Consider the following 13,551-nt stretch of genomic DNA (forward strand, 5'->3'; position numbering starts at 1 on the left):
GGTATGCCATAACATGACATTTTGATTAGTTACTTCATAGCATAAGGAAATCGTTTTGTATGTTACTGCCAATGAGTTTGTAATTGTTTTCTTGATTATAAAAATTATAACTTTCTTCCATGTGGGTGTTCTTCCATTTGAGATGTGCATCGACGGTGTTAGCGGCGGTTGATGGTGTAATCGCCATTTTTTGAAATATAGAGGTGAATCTGGTAGAACCTTTTCTTTGGTTCTCCAAGGTTCTTCAATGGCAGAGCCGAAATAAACCGACCAATCGACCGGAGTTACACCAATGGAGGTTGAATTGGGTAAGTTTAATTTTTTGATAATCTTTAGCTTATACTATTACTTGATTTCTTAAGATTGTAAAATGATTATATATATTTTATTATAATTACAAATTCGTATGTTTGGTGGGATTGGGAATGATGGGAGAAGGAGATCGATTGGATGGCACTTCAAGGAAACTGCACCAACCATCTTTGTATAAATCGTTCAGTTCTTACTAATATTACAAACCACTGTTGCAAAACACCCCGTCTCGAGCCGTCTCGACGCCCGTTGCGATGTTTTGGTGACTAACCCGTCCCGTCTCGAATAAAACCGTCTAATATGACAGTCAACGGTCAAAATTCGGGTCAAAGTTGAAAAAAATCATGTCAAAGTCTCTCAAAATTCAGAAAAGACAGAAAGTTGGTAAAATCGGTCAAATTTGTCGTATTTTAGTTTGAATTTTCATTATTATATTAACGGTGATAGCAATTATGAGTACAAATTAGTCAATTAAAGTTTTTGGCTTTAAAATATGTACACATATATATACATTTATATACTTATATATTTAAAAGTCAACTTTGGTCAACGTCCGTCTAGACTCCCGTCTCGACCCCGTCTCGAACGTCTCGACCTTTTTAGGACCCGACCGTCTCGACCCCGTCTCACGTCTTTTGCAACCTTGTTACAAACAATAAGTATAACTGCACCAACCATCTTTGTTTTTGTTTCAGTTAAATTCATATTGTACTAAGGTTGTTTTGTTATTGATATACGGAGTAACAAATTGTGATGTCATCACAATAACATACTGTAAGTATAACTTTAGCTAATGAATTTCTATACTTAATTAATATAAATTGCTAACAACATGTCTTAATTAACCTTTGTTTTTTAGTTTGAATTTGTGACCCGTTTACCTGCAAACGTTACAATTCTGGTTGTGTTATATCTGTAACAGTTTAAACATATAAACAAAAAAGAAGTTTGCTGATGTTAATATACAATTCGACTCTTTAGAGATAAAATTTAACCGTTTTTAGGTTAATAGATCGTATTGCTGCCATCTATAAGTTTTTTTTACAGTAACCTTTTCCAACGTGTTTATGCATTTATTTCAGAAAGAAGACAGATAGCACAGGTGATGGTTGCAAACGCTGCAATTGTAAGAAGATCAAGTGTTTGAAACTGTAAGCAAATCCAATATTTTACATTTACTTTGTCTGCTTTGAATTTTGCATTATGAACTGTTTTTTCTACAGTTACTGTGACTGTTTTGCTGCTGGAGTCTATTGTGCTGGCCCGTGTTCTTGTCAAGGGTGCTTCAACCGACCCAAACATGAGCAGACTGTTCTTGAAACACGCCAACAAATTGAATCACGAAATCCATTTGCATTTGCTCATAAGGTTATTCATCGCGTTACACAACCTCCAAGAACCCATACTGTGGTATGTTATACAAAATAACTACTTGATTTTTATGACTGCTAATTGGGTCAAAATGGGTTGGTCAGGTCAAAGTTTTTTCTGTCCAAAATTTCTCCTTTAACTTATTAAATACATATCATGTCAAATGTGATTATAATTACTATAATAATGAGTTGATGATTATTAACAGGAGGATGGATGAAGAGACCCGCTCTAATCCATCCGGACGAAGTCCACATCGATTATAAACGATTCACAATAGTTGATTACATCGCGAGGTTCTTGACCTCTATATGATACATTTTACAAACATTGCATTCGTTTTTAAAAGATAAACTTTCATTTACATTGAAAGTTGACTACATGCATACCATTTCATAATATATCTAAACTATAAATGACTTAATAATAATCTTGATGAACTCAACGACTCGAATGCAACGTCTTTTGAAATATGTCATGAATGACTCCAAGTAATGTCTCTAAAATCAGCAAATGCACAGCGGAAGATTTCTTTCATACCTGAGAATGAACATGCTTTCAAGTGTCAACCAAAAGGTTGGTGAGTCCATTAGTTTATCATAAATAATCATTTCATAATTTTAATAGACCACAAGATTTCATATTTCCATTTCTCATAAACATACGTCCCATGCATAGAGACAAAAATATCATTTATATGGATTGAACACCTGGTAACCGACATTCACAATATGCATATAAGAATATCTCCATCATTCCGGGATCCTCCTTCGGACATGATATAAATTTTGAAGTACTAAAGCATCCGGTACTTTGGATGGGGCTTGTTGGGCCCGATAGATCTATCTTTAGAGTTCACGTCAATTAGGGTGTCTGTTCCCTAATTCTTAGATTACCAGACTTAATAAAAAGGGGCATATTCAATTTCGATAATTCAACCATATAATGTAGTTTTGATTACTTGTGTCTATTTCGTAAAACAGTTATAAAAGCAGCGCATGTATTCTTAGTCCCAAAAATATATATTGCGAAAGCATTTAAAAATGGAGCAAATGAAACTCACCATAATGTATTTTGTAGTAAAAATACATATAACGACATTGAACAAAAGTAGGGTTGACTTCGGATTCACGAACCTATATCATTTGTATATTTATTAATACACATAATTGTAATCGAATAAATTTATATATATATAATAATTTGCTAGTTGTATCATTTTTCTATTAATGATATATATATGTCTAATATATTATTTTGTATATGAAAGTATTGATTTTGTTATGTTATATGTACTAAATATATATTTTTATATATATATCAGTTGTTTGGAAAGATAGTTATTATAATAACACTAAATATAATAATCATTATAATACTGATAATATTAATAATAATACTTATATTAATAATACTAATGATTTCAATAATTATAAATATGATAATAATACTAATATTAGTGATCAATATATTATATTGTATTATGATAGGAATAATGAAACTAATAATACTTAATGTTAATATTTAGTGATAACAATAATAATAATACTAATTATTCTAATAATCATATTCTAATGTTATTTATAATAACGATGATTTTTACTAGTCATTTTGATACTAACTCTAATAATAATAATGGTAATACTAGTAATAATAATAGTGATAGTAATAATAATAGTAATGATAATATTTATAATAATACATATGTTACTAATAATAATAATGATACTTATACTAGTAGTAAAACGATATCATTTATATTTTTAGATGATAATAATAATATTAGTAATAACATTATTAATAATAAAAGTCATATTTGTAACTATAATCTTAATATATTAATAAATGGAATTTCTATTATAATACATATATTTGTAATAACAATCTTAATAATTATAAGACTAATAATAATAACAATAATGATGATAATAATAATAATAATAATAATAATAATAATAATAATAATAATAATAATAATAATAATAATAACAACAATAATAATAATAGAAGTGAAAGAAATAACAAGGTATACCCTTTAAATCTTTGAGTAAAAAGAAAGACTGCAGACTGGACTCGAACCCAAGACCTCACGCTCACCCGACAACACTCTCGACCATCCAACCATTCCTGCTTTTCTGATTTATACTATGACACATTTCTATTTAACCATCATTTTTACTCAGTTTCAATTTTCCTTTTCTTCTTCTACTAAGAACTCGATCAAAGCCTCAAATTCAATATAACGAATTTTGTGATATTAATTAGGACTTGTCATTAAATTAATATTAATCAGTTTTATTTATTTCTATTAAATAAAAATAAAAAAATATAAAGAAAACAGGAAGCTGTTGCAGTTCGCTGCTATAAAAAAATACTGAATTCCATTTTTTTTTGCGAATGTTTTTAAACAAAGGTTATAAAACGAATTTGTATTTTTTTTTTGTTTATGACCTGTAACAATTATAAAAGAAATTTGATCGTTAAATAAAAAGAAATAAAAAAAATCAAACAGCAATGGTCCTGCTGTCGTTACAGTTTAAAAAAAAAATCGAACTTTGATTTCAAGAACGAATTAGGCCAAGCTTATAACATGAAAGTTGTTGTAAATCCTTCGTAAAAACTTTAGAAATCGTCAATTGTTCAATAAACTCAAAAACGAACTCGAATTTCTTTATGAACAATTCGTTTGACTTTTTAATTTATATGTTTGACTCAAAAATTCGAGTTCAATACAAGAAATTGAAAGTTGAGATTTTAGATAAAGCTTACATGAACGATTCCTAACACTTCTGCATTATTAGATTTTAAAATTTGATTCGATTTTTAGTTTTGGCCGAAAAGATGGACTTGAGAAGGATAAATGGGTTTTTCTTGGTTTTCTTTCTGTTTAATTTCCATTTGCAGTTGATAATCTATATGAAATGATTAGGTATTTAATTAAACAGCTGAATCCGACCCTAAATGATTTGTGATGTCGACCCTGGTTCACGAGACATACAGAAGACAAAAAAAAAATATATACAAATAACAGAATCTAAAGCTATCGGGTATATATCTGTTTTATATCCGTATTATTTATCTATTATATATAAATAACTGAATTTTATTTTATATCTGTTTAGATTTTTATTTATATAGCTGTATTTTATATAATTGTATATATATATATATTTATATGTATACATATATATGTATGTATATATATATATATATATATATATATATATTTATATATATATCTATTTTATTAAATTTTCGTAACATTAGTTATTAATAAAATTCTATTAGAAATTTTAATAAAAATTCTAATAATATTAGAAATATAATGATGATAATATTAATGATAATAGATAATAGTAAAGGTAATATTAATTATAAGAAGTGATATTATTGATGATAATAATAACCTCTAAAATAAATGATTATTTTTAGTAATAATGTTAATGTTAATAATAAACATAATAACCAAAACCAAAATTTTTTTTTACTACTAATTATAATTATGATAATAATGATATAACAAATTAAATACATTAATTTTATATCTATATATTATATTAAAATAATAACATACCGATACTAATTTTAATAATAATATTATTAGTAATAATACTGAGAGTAATAATAATAATATTAACATAACAAATATAGTTCAAACTTGCAATTAAATATAATACCATTTATCACTTGTGTAATATTATTATACGGCGTCATTTATTGAAGGGTTAATATTTATATATTTTATATATATTTGATAAAAACTTTATATAGATTCATAATAATATTTATATATGTATATATATTTATTTTAACAACATAAATTTTAATTAATTAAAGTATACTTTATTAATTCAAAATATTATATATGTTCTTATAATTATACTCATATAATATATATATATATATATATATATATATATATATATATATATATATATATATATATATATATATATATACAAACCAATGTTCGTGAATCGTCGGGAAAAGTCAAAGGTCAATTGCATTCATGGAAATAGTTCAAACATTATGAGACTCAGTTTAATAGACTTTGCTTATCGTGTCGAAATCTTATAAGATTAAGTTTAAATTTGATCGGAAATTCCCGGGTCATCACAATGGAGATCAAGTAACACCGCTTGCAGGACGACACAAACGAGGCTGCAACTGTAAAAAGTCCATGTGCTTGAAAAAGTCTTACGAATGCTATCAGGTGGGCCCATTTTTTTGTTGTTGCTAATATGGTTTACTTCATGTGGTTTTATTTTTGATATACTTATTTGACTGGATTCATATCAATAGGCTAATGTTGGATGCTCTGATGGATCTCGTTGTGAAGGCTGCCAAAATATCTATGGCGCAAAAGAAGGTATTTAAAGTTTTATGAAACATACTCTGTTGTACAATCTGGTTTTACCTTCGAAAATTCATAATTGAAACTAATTTCTTTGTAAACTTGTGATTGTTTACTTAATCTTATGCGTTTTAGTAAGCGGCATGAGTAGAGAAATGGGCATGGATACAATTAACGAGACATTAAACACTTCATTTGATGACAAGTTCAGAGTGGGGTCCATTAGGTTGAAATCATCTCTTCCCGAATACCATAAACCTCACCATTTGACCCCTCAAACCCCATCTTTTCAACATTCAAAGTAAGTTGTTCCATAATGTAATTATGCTCGCTTTACTAATTTATTTTATATTATATATGAAATAAACATAACAATTCAATAACACTGTTTTCTAATCCCTAACAATGAAAACATACAAATTATTTTGGTTTATTTTGCTTCTTTATGAGCTATTAAAAGTTTGAATGATTAAATTAATACTTCATGTTATTATATAGTTTTTCAATGAAAATCATTTTAGAATTGCAATTTTCAAATTTTGTTAACATTTTTTAATTTCTGAATAGGTGCTTGCAGGTGACACGGAATTAATGAACTTGACATTAATAAGGAAAAGTAGAGATGGACGTTGCAAAGATTTAAGTCGCATAGTAAATAGGAATATATTGTATTTGGGTCCCAGGTGTAAACTAATTGGTCAAAGGTAAAAGTTTCGTAAAAGTTTCTATTGATGTAGTTGGGTAGTTGGTAGTTGTGATCTACGGAGTAGTTGTTTTGAAATATTTCAATTCGAACTTCAAAAGTTAATTGAAAAAGAGGATAAATGAAAGAAATTCAGGTGAAATCAATGAATTTACAACCTCAAAATATGACTTTTGGTTCTTGATGTGTGATTGTGAAATATGAGTCATGGTTTCGTTGATATTACAAGAGGTTAATGTGTGTAATGGACTGGTGTAAAAATAGTTTCGTTGATTTTATCCATGTATTGTAGTTCTAAATCTTACATTTGTTTAATGTTTTCTGTTTGCCTAGATTTTATTATAACTCCTATTCTATTTTTCTTTAATAATAATATTAAAATAATAATGTATGTTTATGTTTTAATCATTCTGTTAGATATGTAGTATCATGTTACTTTTAAAATTTCAATGATAAGTTATGTTTCTTATAATCATGTACCATTTATATACTTCAAATATATATTTCATATACTAACTTCTTAATATGTTCTATTGATAGAGAATTATTGTTCTAAAAACAAATAAAGTACTTGAATATAGCGGGGAAAGAGCAGCTTCATTTATGAAGATGATCAACTTCTTTTTTTTCTTCTAATAAGTGTAAAGTTTAGGTGTGCTTTTTACTTTGTGTACATTTTATATGTGTTAAGTGTACTCCTTGTATGTGCAATGCACGGGCTCCATACCACAGGCTCTTAAAATTTAAATGAATTTTTTAAATTTGTTAACATCACGGGCTCTTAAACTTAAAATAATTTTTAGATAGGTGTCAACATCACGGGTTCTTAAATAATTCTTATACTTTTCCTATTTTTTTAATATCGCTATTTACATACCAATATGAACTGCAAATCCCTTTTATTGCACGGTTATGTTACTTCGAAATATTGATTAGGCAGGAGGTTTGTGTTGCAACACTTATAGATTTAAGTTTAGAACTAAGTTTAATGTTTTTTTTTGTTAAAAAATTAGAACTATGTTTCATTTTATGACATATATTAACTATAATGTATGTTTAATGTCATTTTTGTTAAAAATTAAAACTATGTTTCATTTTTATGAGATCTATCAACTATTAATTACATATCATAACTTCTAAATGTTTGCATCAACATTTTTAAAAACAACTACCAATTGTTGCTCCAATTAATGAAGTAGCTATAATCATTAATCATAGAGTAATCGAACAATTTACAAAAATTATTTGTTACACAAATTAAAATAAATTTATTTGGTGATTAAAAAATAAAAATTATATCATTTATTGATACTAATTTAATAAAAAAATCTTTTATAATCAGTTATATTATATCCACCGTGCATCGCACGGGTGCTTCCCTCTTGATTATGACTTTATATATATAGGCATAATCAAGAGGGAAGCACTCTAGGGGAAAGTAAATTTTTGTTTTTTGTTTTTTGTTTTTTTGAAACTTGTTTTCAAACATTAAGATCACATGAAAACATGAACGTTTACAAAAGACACTTTGTGATGAATGTTATTATTTTGGCGGGAAAACGCTCGAAGAAATAACTGATAACAGTCATCATGAGTAATGTTTTAATTAGAGTATATTTTCATCGTTTTGTTTTCATCTTGTGTGAAGTTTTTTTTTTTTTAAAAATAGCCCGATTCATAGTTTAGGGTTTAGTGTTTTGGGTTTAGTCCCTAAACTTAAAACCCTAAACCGTTCGTGTTAAAAATTTAATCAAAACCCTAATTTCTAAACCCTAAACCCTAATTTCCGAACCCTAATTTCTAAATCCTTAAAAAATACTTTAATTAAAACATTACATATGATGCATGTTATCATTTATTTTTTCGAACGTTTTCCCGCCAAAATAATAACATTTATTACAAAGTGTCTTTTTAAATATTCATATTTTCATGTGATCTTAATGTTTGAAAAAAAAATAAAAAAAAATTATCTCCATCCACTTCCTCTGAAAAAGTGATTCCCTCTTGATTAAAACACTATATATATATATATATATATATATATATATATATATATATATATATATATATATATATATATATATATATATATATAGATCCTTTTCTTTAAACCTTTATTGGTAATAATGTATACAACACAAGCTCTAAAAGTATCAGGGACGGCCCCTCTTGGCTCTTGGTGAATGCCAAATCTACTTTTCAACCAAAACTCTCTCAACCAAAATTTCAACCCACTTACCCTAATTCTATTCCAATCAAAAAACAATTCCAAAATACTTTCAACAAACAACAATCTTCAACTCAACAAAACACAACTAATTCGTCATTTTCAAAGAAAACAACTTTGTTTTTGGGTGGTTTGTCAAGATTTTCTAATCCAACCACCATTAACAATGCTTTGAGCAGATTTGGTTCTATTGAAGGCATTTCATGGAAACAAGACAGGTCTTTTACCTTTGTTAAGTTTCAGAACATAGTTCAAGCAACAAAAGTTGTACAAGAGATGAATGGTAGGGTCCTTAATGGTTGTACTCTATTCGTAGGATATGCCAAAAAGGAGATGAATACCAATATTTTACCCAAAATTGATGCTGTAAACTTAGAACCAGAGGCACTTCATTCATTTTCTTCAATACCAAATATCAACCTATCCATTAATCATGAAACAAACGACAGATTAAAATGGACTGCACTTGTTGTAGACAAAGAACCCATCAAGGCACTAAAACTTTTTAAATGGTTGAAAAGCAGATTCATTGCAATTGAATCTGTTTCAACTTGGGGCTCTTACGGCTACATTATTCAAAGTAAAGATGAAGAAAGTTACAAGAGAATGACTATGTGGCCCACTTTGAATAAATCAGAATTTGTAGAAGTTATTCCCATGATAGAGAACAAAAACAAGTTTACTAGAATCACAAAACTTGCAATTAAAGGGATACCTTTTAATTGTTGTTCATCCAACTGTACCATCGCAGCAACAAGTGTTTTTGGGAGAGTGTTTCATATTGACACTATATCTCATAATCTCAAATGGCCAGATGTTATGTACGCCCTTATTGAAACTAATGACCCGGGTTCAAATAATCAATACGCTCAGGCAAACGTTGAAAACCTTTACAATTGCAAGCTTTGGGTTGAAGAAGTTTTCGAAGAAGAGCTGATCGAAACTGTAGATGATACCATCGTTGAAGAATTCAACGAAGCTTTACAAAAATCTTATGCGATTTTTCTTGAGCAGAAAGTCAAAGATCAAAAAACTACTCCGGTTCCGGAATCTATATCGACTGGAACTTTTTACCAACCGGAAGATGGAGAAGTATACGTTATTGATGAGGATTTAAATTTTCAAACTCTTAAAAAGTCAAACAATCCTGATGAAGCAATCTTGCCAAAACCTATCCATTACTCTATGGAAAAAGTGTCCTCTACAGTGAAACAACAAAGAGAGAAGTGTGTTAAAATAAAAGAGTCAGAAGAGGACATCAAAAATTCTCTTTTCAAGGAAAAAAGCATGGGACATGAATTTGACAATTTGGCAAAAGCAGATGGGGTACTTTTGGCACCCACTACCTCTCTCACACGTGTACCTTTCAACCTTAACCTAAATGACTATCCTACCCTCACTATCAAATCACCAAAAAACTCTTCTCATTCTAACAATTCTCCAAAAAACACAACCTGCTTCAACAAGAAAGATTCGTTTGTAGCAAAATTAAATTCTTCAGGTCCCAATAACAATAGTCAAAAAGATAAATGCCATGACAATGGTTGCAAAGCTTCATGTGAAAAAATCAAAGCAAGATACAATCGTATAGCATCAAATGATGTTTCTTTCCTTCATATTAAAAACAATGGGGCTAAGGAAACAGGTAAAGACAAAGAAAATAATTGGGTCGATAGTGTTCCAGATCTCTCTGGTATTTTTGATACCTCAAGTGAAATCCATCATGTGATTGGTAATGAATCAAATTTAATGGATAAGAAAGTCAGCCGAGTTCAATTTGGTGGTAAAAAGCTTTCATATAAAGAAGAGATGGCCAATTTTGGAGTGTTAATACAAAATATGGCTGAAGATGATACTCCAACCAACAAACCTAAACCATGAGGCTCGCCTCATGGAACACCCGTGTCCTCGGAAATAAGTCAAGAGGTCGAATGGTGGGTTCTTTAGTTAACCACTTTCAATTACAATTTCTAGCTATTCAAGAGACTATGGTGAAAGAAGTAGCACAACCGATTTTAAACGAGATATGGAAGCATTATGCTTTCGATTCAATTCAAATGGAAGCTAGTGGGAGATCGAGAGGACTCCTTTCAATTTGGAGATTGGATTTCTTTTCCTTGATTAAACATTGGACCCGGAGACATTGGATTGCTACAATTATGAGGTATCTTCCAAATGATCAAATTATGTTTATATTTAATGTTTATGCTCCTCAACAAGAGCATAAGAAAAAACTCATTTGTTCACAACTAACTAGTATTGCTACCAAGTGGCCGGGACCATTATGCTTTTTGGGCGATTTCAATTAGGTTTGTTCACCGGAGAAACGGTTACGAGAGGTTATTGATCACAATAGCATTGCCTCTTTCAATAGCTTTACCTCCATGCTAATCTCTTGGATCAAACATTATCTAATGATGAGTTCACTTGGGATAGTCCTTTAGAAAAGCTTTCACGTTTTGACAGGGTTTTCATAAATAATCGTTGGGCTCAAATGTGGCTCGAAGCTATTTTACAAACAGATCACCCGGATTCCTCTGATCACAAGCCCATAATTTGGGGCAAAAAACTGTTATCGTGGGGCCCCAAACCTTTCGTTTCAACAATGTTTGGCTTTCAAGAATAGGGTTTCTACTGTCGTGTGAAGAATTGTGGAACAAGTATGATGTTCAAGGTTGGGTTGCCTTTATTGTAGGTAAGAAATTGAGACTGTTAAAATCCGATATTAAAACTTGGAATTCTTCCCAACAGAGTCAAACCAAAAGCAACATCCAGTTGTATGATTATGAGATTAAACGTTTGAAAATTGTTATAAATTTCGTGATCTTTCTGATGTCGAAGCAGCTCAATTGGTAGCTCTTAAAGAGTGCAAAAAACGCTTAGCAATTAACATTGAATCAAAAAGAAGGCTACATTCTCGTTTTCGTTGGCTAAAGCTTGGAGATAAAAATTCAAGATTCTTTCATCTCGTCTCACGTATTAGACAATAATCTTCATACATCACATGTATGCAAATCAATAACAGTTGGGTTGATGAACCTCAATTGGTCAAAGAACACTCTGTTTGTTATTTTGAATCCCTATTTTCTGCCAATTGTTCGTTGTTTGATATTATTTCTATATATACTAATAGACAAAACACTATTCACTATTCACCAATAGTAACCAGGGGTATTTTCATCATTTCACTTTTTTCCTAACGATAAAATAAGCAACTTTCGTAAAAAAACCAACCCTTCAATGTTACCAACAGATGTCGAAGAAAATTCTTTTTTACAAATATATCAACTAACTTTTTTTTTCCTTCTCTCTTTTCTTCCTCAACGATAAAAGAGACAACTTTCATAAACTGAACAACCCTTCAATACTACCAAAAGATGTCGAAAAACATTCCTTTTTACAAAATAGATCAACTAACTTAAAAAAAAAACCAATGCTAAAAGAAGCAACTTTCAGAAAAGGAACAACCCTTCAATGTTAGATGTCGAAAAAATTCTTCTTTACAAAATAGATCAAGACTTTTTTTTAACTCGCATTCAAAACGGAGCCCCTGACGCGAAGCGAGGGCTCCACAACTAGTTGATATTAATTAGTCTATGCTTAAATTGGCCCAAGTTCCTAATTCCTGTCCTCGAGGCCCATTTTTCAGCCACTGAAGTGCACTCTGTTATTAAGGGTTTTGACGAAAATAAAAATCCCGGTCTGGATGGCTTCTCGTTACAATTTTTTAAGAAAGGGTGGCATTTCTTAGAAGATGATATTATGGAAATGTTTTCACAATTCCACGAATCTCCCTCCTTTCCAAAAGGTTTTAATTCTTCATTCATAGTGTTGATACCCAAAACTAATTCGGCAAGAAATATTGAACAATTGCGACCGATTAGTTTAATTAATGCCCCTATAAGATCTTAGCCAAAACGATTGCAAATAGGCTAAAACTCGCAATCTCGTCAATTATAAGTGAGAATCAAAACGGTTTCGTACCATCGAGGTTGTTAATGGACGGTGTTATGGTCGTTAATGAAGTTGTCCATATGGCAAAGTCAAAAAGGATCCCTACCCTTTTGTTAAAATTTGACTTCTCAAAAGCCTACGATTGTGTTTCACATGATTTTTTGCTTACAGTTTTGCACAAGATGGGTTTCGGGTCAAAATTCATTTCATGGGTTGCTACTTGTATATCCAACATTCACTTCTCGGTTCTTTTAAACGGTTCTCCCTCTCGAGAAGGTATCATGCAACGTGGCTTAAGGCAAGGCGATCCGTTATCTTCATTCTTATTCATCATTATAGCCGAAGTTTTGAGAAAACTACTTTCAAGGGATTTAGATAATGGTTTGTTAGAAGGTTGCAAATTTGGCCATGATTTAACTATTAATCACTCACAATATGCGGATGATACAATTATTTTTGCACAACCGAATACCCGTGAACTCAATCGTATCAAGTATATTATGGGTATGTTTTACCAATTATCCGGGTTACAAATGAATGCTTTAAAAACTACTTTGTATGGTATTCATGTTTCCAAAGAAGACATGATTAAGTTTTCGGCCATTCTCGAGTGTAAAGTGGGAATTTTTC

The 13,551-nt window shown here is 29.9% G+C and overlaps 1 protein-coding gene across 1 annotated transcript in view; it reads right to left on the minus strand.

The window, feature by feature from the left end:
- LOC139872409 (long chain acyl-CoA synthetase 1-like) overlaps nucleotides 1-9,361 on the minus strand; it is a 21,073-nt gene extending 11,712 nt beyond the window's left edge. Inside the window, exon 1 of the mRNA XM_071860276.1 lies at nucleotides 9,309-9,361. The gene's annotated coding sequence lies outside the window, so the exon portion shown is untranslated. The remainder of the gene's footprint in view (nucleotides 1-9,308) is intronic.
- Between the last annotated feature and the right edge of the window lie 4,190 nt (nucleotides 9,362-13,551).

This window comes from Rutidosis leptorrhynchoides, chromosome 10 (genome assembly GCF_046630445.1).
Source record: "Rutidosis leptorrhynchoides isolate AG116_Rl617_1_P2 chromosome 10, CSIRO_AGI_Rlap_v1, whole genome shotgun sequence".
Classification (NCBI taxonomy): domain Eukaryota; kingdom Viridiplantae; phylum Streptophyta; class Magnoliopsida; order Asterales; family Asteraceae; genus Rutidosis; species Rutidosis leptorrhynchoides.